Here is a 23,731-nt window from a genome sequence, read left to right as displayed (position 1 = left end):
AGAATTGAAAATGAATCTTGATGTGAATGGAAGGGGAGAGGGAGCGGGAAAGGGGAGGGTTGTGGGTGGGAGGGAAGTTATGGGGGGGAGCCATTGTAATCCATAAGCTATACTTTGGAAATTTATATTCATTATATAAAAGTTAAAAAAATGGGCGAGGTTGTGTTCCAATAGAACTTTATAATAAAAATTTAACTTCATATAATTTTCACATATCCCAGTATTATTCTTTTGATTTCTATCAACCATTTGAAAATATAAAAATCATTATGAGAGCATATGCTTATAGAAAACAGTCTGTTGGCCAGATTTGATTTTCTAACCTAAGTTTGCCATCTCATGATATACAGCAGTGGGGATGTTTAAAGTTTTTAAAAATTGACTTAAAAGGCAGAGGGAGAGATATAAAGGGAGACAAAGAGAGATTTCTCACCCACAATCTTACTCCCCAAAAGCCTGGCTCAGCCACTAGTGGGCCAAGCCAAAGCCAAGAGCCAATAATTCAATCCGGTTCTCTCACAGGAGTGTCAGGGACCAAGGGAATTAAGTTATCACATCCTGTCTCCCATAGTGAGCATTAACAAGAAGAAATACCCAGAAGCAGAGATATAGCTTGAGCTCAGGCACTTTGATGTGGAATGTGGGTGTCCCAAGTGGAATCTTAAGCATGGTACCACATGCCCACCTTGTAGGGATGTTTTAAAACATGTTGACTTATAACCATTGATAAAATTTCATTTAAACTTTGAGTATCTTAGAAATTACTAATTTTACTAATTGACTCATCAGCATGTTAGTACATATACACATAGTTTAGAAACAAAATATATAAATTGTTTAAAATTTGCTTCATTTAATAGATAGTAGATTACAGTGAACAACATTTGTCAACCATTGCTCCACAGAACAGTGATTTGAAACCAACAGAGGAAATTTAATAATAACACACATAATATTGAATGACTATAGAGGGAGAATTCCCTAGTATAAGAGTCATTAGACTTGGCTGGCACCACAGCTCACTGGGTTAATCCTCTGCCTGAGGAGCTGGGACCCAGTTTTCTAGTCCCGGTTGGGGTGCGGGTTTCTGTCCCAGTTGCGCCGGTTCTGTCCTGGCTGCTCCTCTTCCAGTCCAGCTCTCTGCTGTGGTCCGGGAAGGCAGTGGAGGATGGCCCAAGTGCTTGGGCCCTGCGCCTGCATGGGAGACTAGGAGGAAGCACCTGGCTCCTGGCTACGGATTGGTGCAGCACATCGGCCATAGCGGCCATTTAGGGGGTGAACCAATGGAAGGAAGACCTTTCTTTCTGTCTCTCTTTCTCACTAACTCTGCCTGACAAAAAAAAAAAAAAGAGAGTTCATTAGTTGTTCTCAAATGGTCATATCAACAAAATAAAACATTAGAAGTAAAGCATTTATATGACATGAAGACTCACTAGACTCTAAATCTCTAAATGGATATTTGGTTTTATTTTATCTCACTTATAAACAGTTCATCAGTAAATAGTGGATTTTTAGTCTGATATAATTTTTAAAAGACTGAATTGATTTTTTTCATAGAATGCTGAAAGATAATGACAACACATCTATGCCACAATTTTATATTGATTTGCAGTTTTCCATACACTCTCAAGTGTATTTTTTATGCTTACTATAATTCTATGTTACTAAGAGACAGCCAGCAAATTTTTAAAGCATAAGAAATAATTATTTCTATCTTATTTTATAAGAGAAAACTAATTCCAAGGTCAAAGTGATGGTATCATTCCAGAAACCAGGTCTCCGAACTTTGACTTGTTAAGGGCAGTGATAACTCAAACAGACATTTGTCTTGTCTTGAGTCATACATAGTGAGAGGAATATTGATAGACTTTGTGAGTTTTGTTATGTGGTTACTATGGCTCAGGGAGTTGCAGATGATTGATCTAAATAAGAAAAGTTTTAGCGTAAAAAGAATGAAAATTAAACTTTTTTTCAAGATTTGCAATGTGGAAGGAAGTGTAAACAAATTATTTTATTGCCAAGAAGAAAGAACAGGCATCAATGAGGAAGTAACTTTTTACCAAATGCAAGGAAGAATTCCTAACAAAGTAAAAGTTTATGGAATAGTTTATCCTTACTAGAATGTTTTCCTCCTGAACCTGTAAAATCACCTGTTAAAGAGATTTTCACAAAAGAATGTTTAACTTTTATTAGACTTCTTTTATGGCTCCTTCTGTCCTTGGAAATCTGTAAACTCATATATTTTTAACATCATGGATTATAAAACTATAATTTACCGGTTGTTTTTGTTTTGATTTTCAGGAGCTCTATTTTTAAAATCCTGCCTCAATACAATTCCTGAGCAATACTTAGACTCAAACACCCTGCATTCTTTCTTTTGAAAAATCATGATAAACAGATTTAAATGTCTTTCACTTGAACATTTAAATTATCCCTTTATTTGAAACTGAAATTTGGGAAGCACAAGGTACTAGAGATCCCACTGTTCTCTTTAAATATGTTTTTTAAAGATAAGATATAAATTCAAGGATATTATACAGGGTGCCTGTGTTTATTCACACAAAATGATGCTATTTTTATGAAACCTTTCAATTAAAATAAAGCCTGTGCTGGGTCTAACTCTTTTGATCTTGTTTATAGTGACTTTGTAATGCAGCTTCAATTTATAAAAACAGATCATGCTAATTAACCTATGAATTTTTGTTATATAAAAGGCAGTAAGTCATATTTTACATGTATTCAATTTTGATTAAATTCATTAGTTAAAGTCTCTTATTTTTCATAAGTTCTAGAAGAATGACAAATTGTGGCTCTTCTCATTATGTCTATTTTTATTGCATAGAAAATTTCATGTATTCTAGTCCACCAAAGTAATTAAAACATGGTCAGATCCATCTTACTCTGCTTCATGCAAAGTTGTACTACTTCCATTGCTGTACTGTCAACTGGAAATGAAAAGAAGCAGATTGTATCTGTTGGTTTTTAGCTGTCATATGAATCATTCCCAAAGAATGAGCCCTTAGCTGAGGATTGGTGGGTACTAGACAATGGATCAAGAGGCTTCTACTTTCTTCTCTACCTTTTGACTATGCAATTTATTGCTTTATACACAGAAAAAGAAGTAAATGGTGATTTATTCCCATAGGATAGAAGACATCAGTACATTTTTTCCTGTGTCTCAGCCATATTTTTAAAATTTATTTTAGGAAATCCATCTTCACTTATCCTATGTTGATTAATGGTCATGATACATCTGTATGATTTGACGAAGACAGTGACACAGAGGAACTCATGAACTCTGCTTAAATAAAATCAAAACAATCCAAATACAAATGATACTTTGAAACAAATGCTTAATATGTTTTTTGTCAACATGCATTCCATATTTAAGCTATTTTTAATGGAAATGAACTTATACTCAGTGTACATTTACTAAGTAAAAATTAACTTGACAAAGTGCATTTTATATGCATCGTACATTTTATATTCATATGCATTTTACATTTAATAATGACCATGTCAGTTACTTATTTGATTTGAACCTGTTTACAGTATTTCTCTCAGAATGAAATACTCCTTAGGCCAATGTTTCAAAGAAAGCCAAGTCTTGAAATTTTAATTATTTCCAGCATCAGTTATGCAAAATAGTCCTAAAATGCTTCTTCTATTGACAAAATTAACTCTTTAAGATTTCTATTTATTATAATCAATTCTCTATCTATCCTCTATGTATAATGTAAATAATAAGATTTTTAAATGATTATTGTATGTTAAATATTGTACATAAAAAATTCATTGAAGCATCACAATGTCCCTCTTTGTTGAGAAAGAAGGCTCAGAGAGGTTAACTGACTTGCTGGTAGTCACACAGATTAAGTGGCAGAACTGGGGTTTTAACCCAAGAATTTCAGCCTAGAATCAATACTCTTTTTCCTTATGTCATACTACCAATATATAAAAGTCATTTGTTGAATTTGGCCTTGATAGGTATGGTCACTTGTAGCTTTCTAGCATCACAAAATCCTGTAATAATCCCAAAAGGACAAATTACTTTTAGCTTTAAAATATTTCAAAAAAATAACCTTTATCTCCTGAAGTAGAAAAGTTCTCCAGTGTTCTCTGTAGGAAGGGCATCATGTACATGACAATTCAGATTGATTTTTCTCCCTGTGTTCTCTCACATATCACTATATGTTAGATTTCTTTTATGGTGAACTTTTTGAATATTTGAAAATCCTTTAAGTTTTCTTCCATTAAGTCAATATTTACATAATTTTAAAATCAGAAGATACTCTTTGACATTGAGAAGATATTATTACCTTTTTAGAAGAGGTTTGATGGATTATCAGGATTTATTTATTTATTTTTTTAATTTGACAGGTAGAGTTATAGACAGAGAGAGAGAGAGAGAGAGAGAAAGGTCTTCCGTCTGTTCCCCAAATGGCTGCTTTGGCCAGCGCTGTGCCAATCCGAAGCCAGGAGCCAGGTCTTCCTCTGGTCTCCCATGCGGGTGCAGGTGCCCAAGCACTTGGGCCATCCTCAACTGCCCTCCCGGGCCACAGCAGAGAGCTGGACTGGGAGAGGAGCAACTGGGACTAGAACCCAGCGCCCGTATGGGATGCCGGTGCTGCAGGCAGAGGATTAACCAAGTGAGCCACGGTGCGGGTCCCAGGATTTAATTTATATGATGTACAATGCTTTCTCCAAAATATATTGACACATTTTCGGGTGGATAAGGTTGAGGTAAAAATAATGTATGGCAATATAACATGAGATCATTTGTTGGATTTATCAAACCAAGATATTTAATCAGTCTTTGAAGAGTCATTGTGGGGCCTGGTGCTGTTGGGCAGCGGGTTAAGGCCCTGGCCTGAAGTGCCGGCATCCCATATGAGCGCCACTTCTAGTCTCAGCTGCTCCACTTACCATCCAGCTCTCTGCTGTGGCCTGGGAAAGCAGTAGAAGGTGGCCCAAGTTCTTGGGCCATGCACCTGCGTGGGAGACCTGGAAGTAGCCCCTGGCTCCTGGTTTCGGATTGGTGCAGCTCCGGCCATTGCGGCCAACTGGGGAGTGAACCAGCAGATGGAAGACCTCTCTCTCTGTCTCTACCTCTCTGTGTAACTCTGTCTTTCAAATAAATAAAATAAATCTTAAAAAAAAAAAAAAAAGAATCAACACAGGGGCCTAATGAAGGCTCAAAGTATTACTGTGCCCAAATTTTGTATAAATCAATATCATAATAAGTTTATTATCATTACTGATTGGGTGTTTAAAACTTCTAGAATCTATACATTTTTAATCATCAGCTTTGTCTCCAACATAGATTCTCAGTCTGTCCTCTTTTTGCTCTATTGCTACCATGCTTTCCTAAGACACTATCAACTCTCACCCTGAAGATTCTAATACTCTCCTCTCTGATCCCCTTATTCATCGTCTTATCTCCCTGAAGGTCATTCTCTGCAGAAAACCAAGTGCAATATTTTACAGCACATAGGTCAGAAGAAGTTCCTTGCTTCATACTCCCAAGAATTTTTCATTGGAAAAAAAAAAAGATAGGTTGAAATTCTAGTATTTTAACTTGGGCTACAATGTGCTGTTTATACATGATCCTGACTTCCACTCTGATGTTGTACAAAACAATGGTATTCCATTAGTTGGCACTGTTTTCTCTTGAGTTCACTATGTTTTGGCTATGTGGTCATCTATATCTTGTTGCAACACTCAAAATATACCTCAAAGGTTTTGTCCTTGCTCCTCTGAGGGGAAATTCTTTTCCTAGAACTCTTTATTGCCACTCAGGTTTCAAATTTGTATCACTCTTCAGAAATAGTTCTTTGCTCTCCAAGTATCTAAATTAGCTATACCCCTCCTTCACTGCCTGCCTCTTCGTATGTGATTTATAGACCCTACAGTTTTACTCAGTTTTTGTGTTTTTTATGTATTAATGTTTTTTCTATCAATTTTATGTTTGATCAATACATTTCAATGAGATCAAGAACCTTCTCGCTGATTTGACCCTTAAGTTCCAAGCAGGCACTAAATGCTAAATAGATTTCTGTTGAACTCCATGATGTTGTGTAACAAGTACCATTAGAGCACAGAAATATTGAAATTTTTCTTCACCTGCAGCGTCATGGCTAGTGTGAGGCCAAGCAGAGAGGAGGGCATAAATATCCTGGTGTTTAGTCAAAATTTTCCATCCAACCACCCTTTGTGTTCTTTGCTTGTTCAATTACTTAAGCAGCATCTGTTGAAATTTCACAGTTAAAAACATAATTTCTTTTCATTTGCTGCACTTGTTGCACATGCACAATCCTTGTAGGAACTTGTCTTCTCAGAAGAATTATGGTAGTTAGGCAAATACTTGAGGATTTACTAAAGCAATAAACAGATTAACACTACTGTGGGGCATACATCTGTTAAAGAAAATGCATAATTTGGAACTTGAATCACGACTGCTATGCAACATTGGTTGGTTGTTTCAGTTATACCTGGGCTTTCCTAATAGAGAAAAAGATTTGATTCTCTAAAAGTTGATTGTAATAACTGTAATTAAGAAGGCTTCTATTTCTTTGGTATATTAAAATATATAGGCAGAATATAAACTCAGACAAATGATGCTCAGTTCTATACCAGTTGACAGTTGCATAATTTTAATCTATGTGTTCTATTATGCAACTCTTACAAATGGTGGTTACCAGTCTCCATTTGTGCGTGGGCTCTGAAATTGATGATCTAATTAGTAACTTCATTCACAGACAGGTGCATGTGTAGAGAATTTTCTGCAGAAATAAATGCTTAATAAATAAATTCAGTTAATTCATAATTTTGATTGGAAATAAGTGCGGATATGCCACTTAAAATATGTATATTCTACTCTTGACCAAATTATGCTACCTTTGATATAGTAGGGTTTAATGTATGTATGTATGTATGTATGCTTTTAATAGTGCATTAGAATCCAACAGGCATTAGAATCCATCAGATACATTAGAATTCTAAAATTTTATCTGATGGATATTCTAAAGAAAATTGACCAAAATGTTTCCTACCTGTCTATCTCATTAGTTTGAAAGATTTAAAAGAAAAAAATTGATGCAAATTTAGAATGCATGTATAATTATTTCTGCTTGTTTAAAGTTGACTCTAAGAATCATCAAAAACGTGAATTGTCTTAAAAGGTGTTGCTTTTAAGAACCTTTCTTCCATTTCTCCATTCATGAAAAATTTGTTGAGTCCCCATTATGTGTCATCCCCTGTCTAAAAGCATGTGAATAAAAAAGATACACAGTTCCCAGAAAAATCTTATGGGCAAATGGACCAATAGAGGACCAAATACAGGTGACCATTACCGCCTGCTGTCAATAAACAGGAAATACACTTCTATATTTTCTAGTGAAGGGAATGGATTTTTTGATGATCTAGTTTACACTCTCTGACCTAGTTATTTTTGTCAGTAAGTGCCTGCATTTGTCAGGAACAAGATTAAGGCCTATGGCTCTTTCTAGTCTATGTGAGCCTCCATGTCCTACAATATCAAAGACTCATTTCAAGACCCTGTCACTGCTGATGCATTTGTTGACCTCCCAGAAGAGGCTAGCTGCTTCTGTTTATGCTTCCACAATGCTCAGGGTATTCATGGTGTTTAACAAACTGACTTTTCCTTATTGACTTCCAGTTATACTTTATGTTTATTGTTGATCTAATTCTGAAGAAGATTGTGTTCTCTTTTAATATGAAGGCTTTTTCAGGAAGAGGATTGTGTGTACATGTTGTTTGCTTTATCACAGTACCTGAGACAAAGTAATCAAATGTGGCCTATAAAGTGACCACCTAAGCACCTCAGTTAAGTCTGATCTATAGCATATTTTGTTCAAGTAGGGCACAGCCACAACAGCTATTAATCCAGATCTATGCACATTATCTAAGCCGGTGGTCGTGAGATTGTGGTTGCAAGCCAGTAGCATTAACAGCATCTTGGAATCTTTTAGTATTGCAAATTAGTGAATCCCAAACACAATCATGAGTGAAAAATTCTCGGCAAAAACTCAGGTGATTCTGACACTCACTACAGTTTGGAAAACTGACTTCAGCTGATAAAAATGAGAAATAATATATGAGTACATACTCAATACATTGCATTATACTCAAACTCTGGGTTAGATTTTTGGTATTTGTTTTTGAATACAGACTCATGCATTTTACTGAAATCCTTCTTAAATATCCAGTTCTCCTTTCTCTGCTTTGATCCACATGTGAAACAGGAAACAGCCCTACTTTGAAGAAACAAAATTGCAGTACAAGCTAAAATAGAACTTTCCTGGTCTCCAAACTTGCTTACTAGGGGGTTCATCCCACTCTAGCCTGTAATAACAGTGTTTTACTTTCAAAGGGGGAAACCTCAGTCCTCATCCTATTGCAGTTCTTGCTGAATTGCAGTCTGTGACTTTAAACAAAAGAGTAATGGGGGAAGAAACCAATGTGTGTTGAGTGCCTACTGCATGATCTAAGTGTATACATGTTATAAAATCCTGTTGTACATATAAAAATTAGTTCTCTCAATAAAAGATGACCATGACAAATAAAGGAAAGACTATCATTGAGTACAAATTACAGTATTGTAGAATACTTGGAACAGTGTCTGCTACAGAGTAAGTATGCAGTGGATGTTCATTTTGAAAAATTATTGTAAAAAATCACTTATTGAAAAGAGAATATAAACTTCTAGGAAAAAGTGTGGATAAAAACTTTGCAAATGGAAATTACTTTCTAGCAAAAGTACATTATCAATACTTCAGTTTTAGAAATGTTTGAACATGAGAAAAAAAAGCTGCATTCAGTGCCCTTTGCAGTTAACCTTACAAATTGGCCTCCAACAGAAGCATGACAATCCAGAACATTTATTTTGTATTTACAAGTGGTATAGCGAAAGATGCCAAATGTTTTTGAATTGGAGAGTAGAACTTAGAGATAGTTCATGTTTTATTAAAGGATAATGTTTAACTTTAGTTTGATCAACCCCTTAATCCACCTATATGTTCATAATAGTTTTGCATAGAGAATTTCAGTTCTCAATTTCAAAAATCCCAATATATATGAGGGAGCACTCTACCAACTTTAACAAGGCAACTTACATTTTGTAAGGGTAATTTTTATGATCTATCTTCTACACATTTGTCAGATATTAGAATCCTATTGTATATGTTTATAGAATGTAGGTTCCATGGAGTTAGTATTTTATTGTATTGTACTATTCATTGGGCAATGACCTTCATGTCATTAATGTATAGAAAAGTGCTTATACCTAAGGAACTTAAAATTTAGGATGGGCATTTAGTCTAGTGGTTAAGAATCCAATTGGGATACCTACGTCTCACAACAGAACATCTGGGTTTGAGTCCAAGTCCCAATCCTGATTCCAGCTTCCTGCTAGTGCACATACTGGAAAACAGATAGATAGGGTCCTGCCACACAGGTGGGACACCTCAACTGAGTTCCTTGAACCTAGTTTTGACCCTGGCCCAACCATAGCTGTTGTGAGTATTTGGGGGAGTGAACCAGCAGAAGAAAATGCATTTGAGTGCTCTCTCTCGCTCTCTCCCTCTCTCTTATGACTCAAATGGTTGTATCCTTCCAAAATTCATATGTTGAAATCCTAATCACCAAGGTGATGATGTTAGGAGTTGGATCTTTGGTAGAGAAATGATCGTGAGGCTTAACTCTCAAGACTCGGTTTAGTGCACTTATAAAAGAAACCCCAAAGAGCTATATTACCTGCTCTTTGAAATCTGCAAACTAGAAGACAGCTCTTGCCAGGATTCAGCCAGTGACCTTGATCATGAATTTGTCAGCCTCCTGAACTCTGAGAAACAATCTGTTGTCCATAAGGCACCCGTGTATGTGTGACTGAAGGTCAAGCAGAAACAAAACAATATTACATACATTTCTCCTTGAAATCACATTTCCCAGTTCTAGAAATTATATTGTTTACAAATTCCTGACCTTGAACACGCTATTCAATAGCTCTGTTTAACTATGTAAAAAAAAATAATAATACTGGCTGCACAATGAAGTTGATGTAAGACTTAAAAATCCAGTATAGATGGCATTGGTACATGCAACCTTGATGGGATTGTATTGGAATCCTCTAGCACGTTTCTAACTCCACCATTTGGGGCAAGTCCGATTGAGCATGTCCCAAATTGTACACCTCCTCCCTCTCTTATTCCCACACTTATATTTAACAGCAATCACTTTCCAGTTAAATTTAAACACCTAAGAATAATTGTGTGTTAATTACAGAGTTCAACCAATAGTACTAGAACAAAAAAAAAATACGAAAAGGGATAAAGTATTACATTGTACATCAACAGTCAGAACAAGGGCTGATCAAGTCACTGTTTCTCATAATGTCTATTTCACTTCAACAGGTTTCCCCTTTGGTGCTCAGTTAGTTGTCGCCAACCAGGGAGAACATATGATATTTGTCCCTTTGGGACTGGCTTAATTGACTCAGCATGATGTTTTTCCAGATTCCTCCATTTTGTTGCAAATGACCGGATTTCATTGTTTTTGATGGCTGTATAGTATTCTATAGAGTATATGTCCCATACTTTCTTTATCCAGTCTGCTGTTGATGGGCATTTAGGTTGGTTCCAGGTCTTAGCTATTGTGAATTGAGCTGCAATAAACATTAATGTGCAGACAGCTTTTTTGTTTGCCAATTTCATTTCCTTTGGGTAAATTCCAAGGAGTGGGATGGCTGGGTTGTATGGTAGGGTTATATTCAGATTTCTGAGGAATTTCCAGACTGACTTCCATAGTGGCTTAGCCAATTTGCATTCCCACCAACAGTGGGTTAGTGTCCCTTTTTCCCCACATCCTCTCCAGCATCTATTGTTGGTAGATTTCTGAATGTGAGCCATTCTAAACGGGGTGAGGTGAAACCTCATTGTGGTTTTGATTTGCATTTCCCTGATGGCTAGTGATCTTGAACATTTTTTCACGTGTCTGTTGGCCATCTCACTAGTCCAAGTGATAAATTTCAGTTCACAGTTGACCACACTGATAAGTCTAAGAGTCAAAGGGATCACATAAACAAGATTAGTGTCTGCTAGTACTAACTGATAGAATAAAAACAGGGAGAGAATGATCCAACATGGGAAGCAGGATACACAGCAGACTCATAGAATGGCAGATGTCCTAAATAGCACTGTGGCCTCAGAATCAGCCCTTAAGGCAGTTAGGTCTGGCTGAAGAGCCCATGAGAGTATTTAGGCATGGAAAGCCAAGACACTCTGGCAAAAAAAAAAAACTAACTAAATGAAAGATCTCTGCGAGTGAGATCCCAGTGGAAAGAATGGGACATCAAAGAAGGAGGTACCTTTCTCTGAAGGGAGGAGAGAACTTCCAAAGGAGGTACCTTTCTCTGAAGGGAGGAGAGAACTTCCACTTTGACTATGACCTTGTCGTAATAAGATCGAAGTCGGCGAACCCAAAAGGCTTCCATAGCCTTGGCAACTCATGACTAGAGCCTAGGGTGATTACTGATGCCATAAACAAGAGTGTCAAATTGTTAAGTCAACAACAGGAGTCACTGTGTACTTATTCCTTATGTAGGATTTCTGTCCTTAATGTGTTGTCCAATGTGAAGTAATGCTAATTAGTACTGAAACAGTGTTTTACACTTTGTGTTTTGGTGTGGGTGCAAACTGATAATGTACAATGTAATACCTTATCCATTTTAGTATTTTTTTTGTTCTATTACTATTGGTTGAACTCTGTAATTAACACACAGTTATTCTTAGGTGTTTAAATTTTAACTGAAAAGTGATCCCTGTTAGGAATTTGGAAAGCATTATGCTGAGTGAAATAAGCCAGTCCCAAAGGGACAAATACCATATGTTCTCCCTGATTTAAAAAAATTTTAAAAACTTACTCGCTTGAAATCATTCATATTTGTTGCCTGGACTGGAGTACCAATAAAAGTAAACTATGAAAAAAAAAATCCAGTGTAGAGAACAGTTAGCACAGAAGCCATAAAATTTAAGTAATTCCATAAATTATAATTCTTATTAACCATTCATTCAAATACTATGGACAAAGGTTTGCAGAGGGGAGGTTTCTTTTTGTTATATTCATTCACATCTGCCATAGTTAAACAGAAATAAAATATCAGAGCTTAATATTGGAGTTTTGATATTTTATTAAGTTGTTGTAAATATTTTCACATAAATGAAAATACATTTCCATACCAAATTTTATTTTCACCTTTAAATAAAAACAAACATTAGAAAAACATTTTTGACCCTTAAACTCTGCATTTTAATTAATTATACCCCAGTACCATCAGAATCTTATTAGAAAAATCACTCAATAAATACAGAACCTGCTTAATAATTAATATTTTAAAAGTATGTTAAAGCTATTTTAGCTCGGATTTTCCTGTTATTTCCAGTAACAAACTATATATAATGATCAATATTTTTAGGTAGAGTGAATCAAAACAGAGAGTAGTTCAGCTCTCTACTGTCCAGTGTGTAGCCATGAAATATGTGAATTTTATTAAGCCCTGAAATTGGTGCTACTCCAAATTCAGATAAGCTGGAAATGTAAAATATTGGTTTTAAAAGTGCTACAAAATATTTCATTAAACTTTGATTATATCTTGAAATGTTATATTTTATACATTTATTTGTATATTTGAAGGGTATTTGTTTAAAATATAAGTAGAAATTAGATTTGGCCTTACATGCCAGAAAGATAAGTCTTCATTTTATTCTGTAGACAGCTGGGAAAATTTTAGTGGATTGCTATGATCTGATGAATGAATTTCAGGTAATTAATTTAGTGGTGTTATGTGTTCTACAATGACATATTCAAACATAGAAGTTGGGGTAATGAACAAAGAAATCCATATGAAATGTGCACATGAGATAATAATAACTATTGAAATCAGGGCAAATGGAGGCTGAAGGTAAGAGGACTATTAAAGTAGGAACAGTATTAATATGAGATAGTTTGAGATAGACAGACCTTGAGAAGTAGGATGACTGTGGAAATAGAAAAAAATTGCCTTAAATATGAGAATAATGGCATCCTTTTCTTCACACACATAGACAACTTGTGACTTGAGTATCTAAGAATTTTTTACCTCTACAATTGAATTGTCTGTGTGTCCTGATGCGTTTGCCCTGTAGTGTGTGACAATAGTGTGACTGTTTCCCCCCCTTTTTATTTTGTTTGCAATAATGACCAATGGCAATGATCTAGAGTACAGCTACACTTCTTAATAATCACCAGTGTCATTGATATATTAACGTAAGAATAGTGTATTCTTGTAAAAATTAATTAAAAGAAGAAAAATGGGAAATAACTAAGGAGTAAAATTCTTTAATAACTCTAGATGGGCCCTTGATGATATCTGGCATTCATATTATATTTCATTAACTCATTTAGCCTCCAAACCTTCAAAAAAGACTACTTAATTTCTTTCTCCTTCAGATGACATTATGTCATGCCATTCTCAACCTCATTCCTACAGAGAAACAACCAGAAAAGAATGTGAGCTTCCACCACCAAATCCATACATCTCTTAGTTTTCTCCTTTTACTTACAATACATTTTCAGTATTCCTCACTACACCTGCATATCACACTGTATAACACTCCAAATTATGAAATTCCATTTTTTTTTCCTGAACCTACTCCAATCAGGATTTGTTCTACAACTCTTATACATTTGCTCCTGTCAAGGAAGTCAGTCCTGGCTTTCCTCTGACTTCTCTCACAACTACATCTCAATCCTCTCTTACCTCCTTCTTTTCATCCAAGCATGTCAAATGTGGAACAATTAAGGCTCTTTCCCAGGATTTTCTTCTCACTGTGTCTTCACTCTTGAATTGTATTTATGCATCTGCTGGTGATTGCCAATACATATATCCTACTCTTCTCAAAACTTCAGACTATTATATCTATCTACTTGATATCTACATTCATAGTTTGATAGATATTTCAAATCTCATACATGCCAAATTGAGTGTCTCTTTCCTGTCCTCCCTGTTCTCATCTCAAAACTCGTAACTGCATTCTGCATGCTAGTTAAGCAAACAACAATAATCGCTTCTTGGCCTTTTGGCTAAGATCAAGTGTAGTAAAGCAAACAATCAAGGAGTCCTCTTGATTCCTTTCTTCCAGTTGTGCTTCTCTCACTTTCCTCCTGTCCTGTCATACTGCCCTGTCTCTGTCAGTGGCGCTCATCCCCTTGACTTTCAAACTATATCCAGACGTTGACTATTTTCACTACTTCCACTGATACTATTCTGTATCACCATAATCTCTTGCTTGGCATATTATATCAGAATCCTTAGCTTTCAATATGTTCTCAACACAGCAGTCTGGAATGTCTGTCTTGCACATGTATCACTTTACAGCATCATTCTGATCGAAACCACCTCATAAATTTTCCACATTCTGGAGTAAAAGGCAACTTCCTCACAGTGATCCATAAGGACCTATGTGATCAGTTCCCCCATTACCTCTCTGTTCTCTTCTCCATTCAGAGGTATGTTCTCAGAGAGAACTTTCTTGGCCATACTCCCCAAAGTGTGTTTCCCTACTCTGTCAATCCCTATTTTTTTTTCCCTGTTTACATTTACTTTTCACTTAAAGATTTTTCACTCTCGAACATACTGTGCCCCTAACTTATTTATCTTGTGCTGAGATTGTTGCATCTACTGAAATGTCCATACATACCTTTCCCCATTCCTTAACTGGGCTGTTTCCTTATTGAGTTTCTTGAGCTTCTTATCAATTCTGGATATTTATCCTTTGTCAAAAGCATAGATTTCAAATATTTTCTCCTAGTCTGTCAATTATCTCTTCCATTTGTTAATTGTTTCCTTTTGTGTTCAGAAACTTCTTAGTTTGTTATAGGTCCATTTGTCTATTTTTGCTTTTATTGTCAGTGCTTTTGGGGTCTGAAGTAAAAACTCTTTGCCTAAGCCAATGTCTTGGAGTATTTCACCTATGTTTTCCTCTAGTAGGTCTTAATGTAGATCCTTGATCCATTTTAAGTTGATTTCAATATGGAATGTAAGGTAGGGGTCTTGTTTCAAACTTCTACATGTGGAAATCCAATTTTCCCAATGACATTTGTTGAAGAGACTGTCTTTTACCCAGGGAATATTTTTAGCACATTTTTCAAAGATTAGTTGGTTGTACATGCATGGATTTACTTCCGGGTTGTCTGTTCTGTTCCATTGGTCTATATCTATTTTTATACCAGTAGCATGCAATTTTGATTATAATAGCCCTTTAGTATGCCTTAAAATCTGGTATCATAATGCCCCTAGCTTTGTTTTTATTTAGATTGCTTTGGGGTCCAGAGTGTGGCACAGTGGGTTTAGCTGCTGCTTGCAACAGCAACATCACATATGAGACTGTGATTTCAAGTCTCAGTTACTCTGCTTCTGATCCAGCTTCCTGCTAATGCACCTGGAAATACAGAAGATGATGGTCTAAATGTATCCACTGCTGCCTTCCTGTAGGAGATCATCATGGAGTTCCTAAATCCTGGCTTCAGCCTGACTCAACTCTGATTGTAGCCCATTTTGGAAATGAATTAGTGAACTGAGGATATCTCTCTCAATCTCATTATCTCTCCTCTCTAGTCCTTCTGCCTTTCCAATAAATATTTTTGTGTTTCAGTATGAAATTTAAGATTTTTTAATAGTTCTGTGAAGAATACCATTAGAATATTGATGAGAACAGCATTGAATCTGTAAATTACTTTGAGTATCATGGACATTTTGATAATATTAATTATTCTGATTCATGAACGAAGATATTTTTCATTTTTAATGTCCTCTTCTATTTCTTTTATCCACATTTTCTAATTTCTATGGTAGAGATATTTCACATCTTTGGTGAAATTCACCCCAAGGTATTTAAATTTTTTGTAGTTACTGCCAATGGGATTGTTCTCATAAATTCTTAGCCAGATCATTGTTGGTGTATAAGAATGCTATTTTTTTGTGTGTGCATTGGTTTCATATTATGAAATATTCTTGAATTCTCTTATCATTTCTAACATTCTCTTGGTGGAGTGTTATGGTTCCCCTACAGAAAGAACTATATGATTATCAAACAGGGATACTTTTACTTCTCCCATTCCAATTTGTATCCCCTTTCTTCTTTTTGTCTAATGACTCTGGCTAAAACTTTGAGAACAATATTTAATAAAAGTTGTGATAGTGGACATTATTTTCTGGCTCCAGATCTTACTGAAAATTCTTCCTGCTTTTCCATATTCATCATGATGTTGGCCGTGGACTTTTCATTTATTGCCTTAATGGTGTTGAGGTATGTTCCATCTATACCAAGTTTGTTTAAGGCTTTAGTCATGAAAGGATGTCATATTTTAGCAAAACCATTTTTGGCATGTATTGTAGTAATCATGTGGCTTTTATTCTTCATTATGTTGATGTGATGTATCACATTTATGGGTTTGCATATATCGAACCAGCCCTGTATCCCAGGATAAATCCCACTTGGTCAAGGTAGATGATCTTTTTGATATATGATTAGATTGATTTGCTAATATTTTTTTAAGATTTTTGCATTGTGTTCATCAGTAATACTAAAAAAATTGGTCTATACTTCTCTTTTTTGTTGTATCCTTGTCTGGTTTTGGAAATATGGTAATGCCGACCTATAAAGTAAGTTAGGAAGGGCTCCATCTCTTTCAATTGTTTGGAATAGTTTGAGGAGAGAAAATAAAATATAAATTACAAGTCTGAGACAAAACAATCCACTTGAAGATATTAGAACCTAATCTAAAGCTTTCAGAAAGGAGTATGAGAGCTGTATAGAATCTGGAAGCCATTGAGTGCAATCCAGTTTCTTTTTTTTTTTTTTTTTTTTTTTGACAGGCAGAGTGGACAGTGAGAGAGAGAGAGACAGAGAGAAAGGTCTTCCTTTGCCGTTGGTTCACCCTCCAATGGCCGCCGCGGCCAGCGCGATGCGGCCGGCGCACCGCGCTGATCCGATGGCAGGAGCCAGGATCCAGGTGCTTTTCCTGGTCTCCCATGGGGTGCAGGGCCCAAGCACCTGGGCCATCCTCCACTGCACTCCTGGGCCACAGCAGAGGGCTGGCCTGGAAGAGGGGCAACCGGGACAGAATCCGGTGCCCCGACCGGGACTAGAACCCGGTGTGCCGGCGCCGCTAGGCGGAGGATTAGCCTAGTGAGCTGCGGCGCCGGCCAATCCAGTTTCTTAAAATTCATGCAAAATACCAAAGGTTCTTAATTTCTTACAATGTCAGCATAAAACCTAAAGTTTAGCCAGTATCTCATCCTAATTTTATTTTTTTAAATGACAAACAAAAGGAATATGACCTTTGCAACAATTCCTGTGAATTTAAACTTATAAGTTTAATCAACTCTACAAGTTCATGCCTTCTTTCATTTATCTTCATTTCTTATCATAATCATCAAGGTCTCTTAAGTAATCTTAAATAGATACTATGTGACTCATATGTGAATTCTGCAGATGATACACCAGAAAAGCCTATTTAGAGTCTTTCTTATTCATCTTGTTTTCTCTAACTGGTTGGTAGCTTACAACATGTGAAATGAATTTTCTCAGGGGCCAATTCCCACCTATGTATGGATTGTGCTGTCAGAATGTAGCAAATGAGGCTAAAAGAGGGGATTATTTCATCTACATAATGACTTTAGGATTCTTTCTATCTCTCTGCACATAACTCATAATCAAAAGATTAGCCATATATAATCACTCTATTTATGGGCAGATCAGATATTAAGAAATAGTTGAATCTGGCAGTCTTTTCTATTTGAACTACATAGAAAAGGATTTATAAAGTTTTAGAAGAAAGCTTCCAAAAGCACTGAAAGAAAGAACACAATTTTCTTGGTTTTATACAGTAAATCCTTTTTCTGCAGACAAGCTATCAGTCTTAATCATGTGAGGGGTTGTACACTGAAAGTAAGGATCAAAGTTTTGAAATAGGATGGTATTTTTAAAACTTGGCCCTTATCAAATTACCCTGTGAAAAGGTATAGACAGGATTTGAGTCTATATTTTGTCATTAAAATTTAAAATTCCCTACAATGTGCTTGCCTTTATAATTATGATTTTAACTACATCATTTGGAATACACAAAAATGTGTATTGTATATAATAATTTTTGAAATTAAACATGACTCTTGGGTATATCATTGGCAGCACTGGCTTACTAAATAGGTTTTCTTCCATATCTGTTATGTATGTATGTGTGGTTCTGGGTGTATGCATGTATTTTAATATCTTGTCTGCTGAAATTAGAGACAATGGCATTGAGAGATGGTAAATCTTAAGGATGTATAGTTATGTTATGCTTCTTCTTAACTCCCATTAACACAATTATAAAACATTTTAAATAACTGGATAAATTCATGAATGAATACATATTTGTAAATACATGTATGTGGTGAAACTGAGAACAGTTTGTCAGTGTCTCAACATGAATTACTCTTATGCCAAATTAAGAGTCATGAGATAGCTGAAGGATTGCTTGAGGGGTAGGATAAAATTTTATTGGAATAAGTTTATTTGCCTGGAGCGACCTCTTTTGAGTATTCCATCTTAAACTGGAAAGAAATTAGAATTTTGAGTACAATATTTCTTCATTCGTATATTTCTTCAACAAATAATGTTTAAGCAATTATTATGTATTAGGAAATACTCTGATATCCAGAACAAATCTCAAAAAACTCACATTCCTTTGGTGAGATAGAAAATGAATAGGTGAACTAATAAAAAATAATATAGTCCCTGATGGCAATGGTTTCTTTGGTATAAATTAAGAAGGTGATAAAAATGAAGAAGGCTCATGAGGTGAGGGTCTGCTTTAAGAACTCACTCTAGATGTCACAGTTGACTTGAAATCAAAATGTTGTGATAGATACTACCCTACTCCAAGTTGAGAACTAATGATTATGTGAACTTTCATTGTGTCATTTAAAATAATGAGAAAATGTTGGATTTGAGAAATATTTTAGAAATACAGTTTAAATATCATGCTGATGTATTTCCATAAGCTTGGAAGTGTCTAAATTTGTGAGGGCAAGTACTGGTGAAGGGGAAAGAAGACAGCATTAAGTTTGAAATTTGATTTTTTCTTTATGAAAAATAGACTTATATAAATCAAACTGCAGTGAAGGCAACAGATATAGGATAGAAACAGATATTTGGAGACATTTGTAGGTGGTTTTTAAATCCTTGAGATAAAGAAAGAGTGTCTATTGGAATCATATATTTAATATATGTTATCGATGGAGTCCTAGAATACAGCAATGTTTAAATATCAAGTCAGGAAATAAAATTAAGCAGTGTTTGAAGTTAAGGCAATCTGAGTACCAGACATCATCAGAATCAGTTGCATGAGATTTCAAAGCTAAATCTGGTATTGATGAGCTATAGTGGCATCAATACCTTAACAGCCTATAAAGGAACTAGCAGTGAGATAAAAATTGGGGTTAAATGAAACAAGTTAGTGTAATTGTCTAGTTTAGTTAGTATATTAAGTGTACCTTCAAGGATTTGTCTCATGTTCAGAAAAACAAGGGTGGAAGCCATGCACCAAATTTGCCCTGCAAGTTTGGGAACTGGATCTCTGGAGGAAAGCAGAATTCCAAATCTAGATCCTCCACATTGTCAAGCTTACTGGCTTTGGGCTCTAGCTGTATTCCTTAAGGTTGGGTAAATGATTATGAGGCTGCAATTCTTCAGATTTCCTCTTGGGTAATATCCTTGGATTTTCTTCAACTAATAATTAATGTTTTATTAATTCTTTAGAACTGAAGCAACTCTATTTACATGCGTTTTGAATTTCATTAGAATAAGCCAGGTGCCAAAAGACAAATACTGCATGTTCTCACTCATATGCACAATCTAAAAAGTTGGTCTCATAGAATCAGAATAGAATGGTGGTTACCTGTGTCTGGGAAGTCTGCAGTGTGAGCCGTGAGATTACCAAGGTCAAATTTACAGTTAGGAAGAATAACTTCTAGTGTTCAACATTACAGGACAGTGACTGTGATTAACAATAATCTATTATGTATTTCTTTTTAAAAAAATTTTATTTAAGGAATACAAACATCATGCATTTCATATATACAAATTTGGGAACATGGCAATTCTTCCCACCCTACCTCCTTCCCATTAATACTCCCACCTTTCTTCCTCCCTCTCCCATTCCCATTCTTATTTTTTACAAAGATCTATTTTCAGTTATCATTGGGGTTTTATGGTTCATAAGCCTTTGCATAAAAGTATGTATTGGGCACTTGCCTGTACCAGTTACCTTCCCAAATCAGAGTGTACAGCAATGATCAAGATCAATAATTCCTATTATCTCTGTAGAAAGAGTAAACAGACTGGATATTAGTGGAGATAACACTGTGTCTGGTAACAATAAAAATGAAGAGAATGTTGTGAGAGAGTGGTGGCTAGGGAGATGCTATTTTAGGTGTGGATGTCAGAGAAAAGCTTACTGAAGAGGTGACAATTAGAGATCAGTGATAAAAATGTAAAAAAGGGGGCCCGAGGCTGTGGCGCAGTGGGTTAACGCCCTGCCCTGAAGCGCCAGCATCCCTTATGGGCATCAATTCCAGACCCGCTGCTCCACTTCCAATCCAGCTCTCTGCTATTGCCTGGGACAGCAGTAAAAATATGGCCCAAGTCCTTGGGTCCCTGCACCCACATGGGAGACCCGGAGGAAGCTCCTGGCTTCGGATTGGCGCAGTTCTGGCCTTTGCGGCCATCTGTGGAGTGAACCATCGAATGGAAGACCTCTCTCTCTCTCTCTCTGCCTCTCCTCTCTCTGTGTAACTCTGACTTTCAAATAAATAAATAAATAAATCTTTTAAAAAATGTAAAAAAGAGGATCAGGTGTTTTAGCTTTGTGGCTCACACATCAGGTGGGTTCCTTATCCCATACTGGCATGCACGTGTTCAATTCTCAGGTCCCACTGCTGACTCCAGCTTCTTGCCAGTGCAGACTCTATGAGGCAGTGGTCATAACTGAGGTTGTTGGATCCCTGTCACCTACGAGGAAGACATGGATTGAGTTTCTGACTCCTGAAATTCAGCCTCAGCCCCAATCCAGACATTCCTGGCATTTGGGGAGTGATCCTACAGAAGGGACCATCCTCTCTATGCCTGTCAACATCTCTCTATTTCTCTGTGACTCTCAAATAAATAACTTTAAAAAAAAAAAAAAAAACTAAATGAAAGATCTCTGCGAGTGAGAATCCAGTGGAAAGAACGGGTCATCAAAGAAGGAGGTACCTTTCTCTGAAGGGAGGAGAGAACTTCCACTTTGACCATGGCCTTGTCTAAAAATTATCAGAGTCAGTGAACTCAGGGGGCTCCCATAGCCTTGGCAGCTCATGACAAGAGCCTTGGGTGATTACTGATGCCATAAACAAGAGTGTCAAATTGTTAAGTCAACAACAGGAGTCACTGTGCACTTACTCCTCATGTAGGATCTTTGTCCTTAGTGTGCTGTACATTGAGATTTGATGCTATAACCAGTATTCAAACAGTATTTTTCACTTTATGTTTCTGTGTGGGAGCAAACCGTTGAAATCTTTACTTAATGTATGCTAAACTGATCTTCTGTATATAAAGAGAAACAAAAATGAATCTTGATGTGAATGGAAGGGGAGAGGGAGTGGGAAAGGGGAGGGTTGCGGTGGGAGGGACGTTATGGTGGGGAAGCCATTGTAATCCATAAGCTGCACTTTGGAAATTTATATTCATTAAATAAAAGTTTTAAAAAAAAGATGTGATACAGAATGGTACTCTGTAAATATGCAGGATAACAGAGGAAACTACTAAGGCAACAGCAGTTAAGTGGGCATGAGCTTGATATATGAGAAAAGTCAAAGTGAGGCTGGGTTTTCATGAACAAGGCAGTGGAGGGTATGAGGTGAAAGCAAAGATGTAAGTTCTATATTCTATTTAACAAGTTAATCCTCACATAAATAATAAGAAGCCACTTTTCTATCCCTAGAACTCTAAGTTCCAGACTACATAAATCTTACTGAAGTTCCATTTTGTTAAAAAGAGAGTCAGATCTTTACTTTGCAATCCTAGGTGTTTGCGCAATTTATTTAATTTCACATCCTATGTATTTTTTCATTTTAAAATTGGACTTATGATATAAGCCTATAGTGTCAAACAGTTGTCCATACCTCATAGAATTTCTATGTGGATTAAGTTAATGTGTGTAAAACAGCTTAAACTTAATCTAACATACAGCAACCCCACATTCTATGTTACTGTTACTAATATTGGCAGCTATATTTCAGGAAAGGCAAACAAAGAGTAGAATCTTGGTTCTGTTTTAGTTGTCATCCTCAACTGGCAAATTAGCTGATATGTCTATAATACCTAGCTCACTACATTTGCTCATGTGTATTATTAACCTGACATCACATTCATACTAATGCTGGTAAAGAAAATGACTTATAAAAAGAAACACTTTGATGTCCCTAAAAGGAAATAGCCAATCAGACTCAATTTCTGTTTTTAAAAGGAAATCCTAGTGATCAATATAAAATAAACATTAAACCTCATGCTTTTTTTTTTTTTTTCATTACTCTACCTCTGCAGGACATTGTATGTCTCTTTAATGATGTTGAATGTTGCTGCCTGGCTTCTGTAATAGTAGACGCTTTTTCTGGAACATGTCTTCAGACCTTGGAGTTTCCTAGCTTAGAAGAGGGTAAAATGTGAAAATGATTCTTCTTGCTAATCCTAGTCAATCAGATACCCTCAGCTACTGCTCACAACTAAATGAGAAGTTCCATTAACTGTAGATAAAGATGTCAATGCCCAGTATTAATTCGACCATTATCAAAATGCTGCCCAGACACAAAGCAAGGTAAATGAGGATGGCCTGATGGCTTGTGAATCATTAGTCATGAAGGAGGCTTGGTGTAGCAAATAAAGAAAAAAGGAAATCAATACTGATATTTTCATCTGGAGGCCTCTGGAAACAAATTGCAAATGCCAAGCAGAGAAAACCCTAACAGATGTCACCATACACTTTGGTAAAGGGTTTAAAAGTTTTTTTTTTTTTTTTTTTTTTTTTTTTTTTTTTTTTTTTTTAATCAGTGAAATTGATAACACTGACTGGCTATATTTGAAGATGGATTTCAGGCATGCCTGACAACTGCTCATTCACATAATCTTCTAGAAATACAGACTTACAAAATGCATGAGAGGCATAAATGCATTTCTGGAAAACTTACAACTGCCACGTAGAATTTTATTGAGTGGTACAGTAGGACAAGCTCACAGCACTTCTAGGAGACCTGTGAGCAGCTGAAGTTTCCATTCCTACTGCTCATGATAAGTGAGGTGCATTATTTGGCTGATCCTATAGAGCTCTAGGATATCAAAAAGACCCAGCCTCCCAGGAGAGAGAGGTGAGGGACCACACTCACTTGCAGCTTGATGAATAAGGTTCTTCTACTCCAGCAGCTGCCAGACAGATGAGCAGCTCTGAAGAGACTCCGGGCCCACAATGCAAGCTGGGCCCAGAACTAATCTGATCTAATTAAGACAGACAAGTTATGGTCCAGTAGTGTTGACAGGGTCGGGTTCCTGTAGCTTTAAATGAGGCATGTTATAATTAGTATCTAATTGAAAGTCTGGAAGTG

The 23,731-nt window shown here is 36.2% G+C and overlaps 1 protein-coding gene and 1 long non-coding RNA gene across 4 annotated transcripts in view; one reads left to right on the top strand and one right to left on the bottom strand.

The window, feature by feature from the left end:
• ROBO1 (roundabout guidance receptor 1) overlaps window positions 1-23,731 on the top strand; it is a 1,215,767-nt gene that overhangs the window by 437,975 nt on the left and 754,061 nt on the right. The window lies entirely within an intron of this gene.
• On the bottom strand, window positions 753-10,408 carry LOC138849258 (uncharacterized). Its single transcript, XR_011387792.1, has 2 exons — window positions 9,775-10,408; window positions 753-1,330 (listed from the first exon to the last, which is right to left on the bottom strand). It is a non-coding gene; the product is annotated as an uncharacterized lncRNA (long non-coding RNA).

The sequence above is a fragment of the Oryctolagus cuniculus genome, chromosome 4 (genome assembly GCF_964237555.1).
Source record: "Oryctolagus cuniculus chromosome 4, mOryCun1.1, whole genome shotgun sequence".
In the NCBI taxonomy this organism is placed as follows: domain Eukaryota; kingdom Metazoa; phylum Chordata; class Mammalia; order Lagomorpha; family Leporidae; genus Oryctolagus; species Oryctolagus cuniculus.
This window is presented reverse-complemented; position numbering and strand designations above follow the sequence as displayed.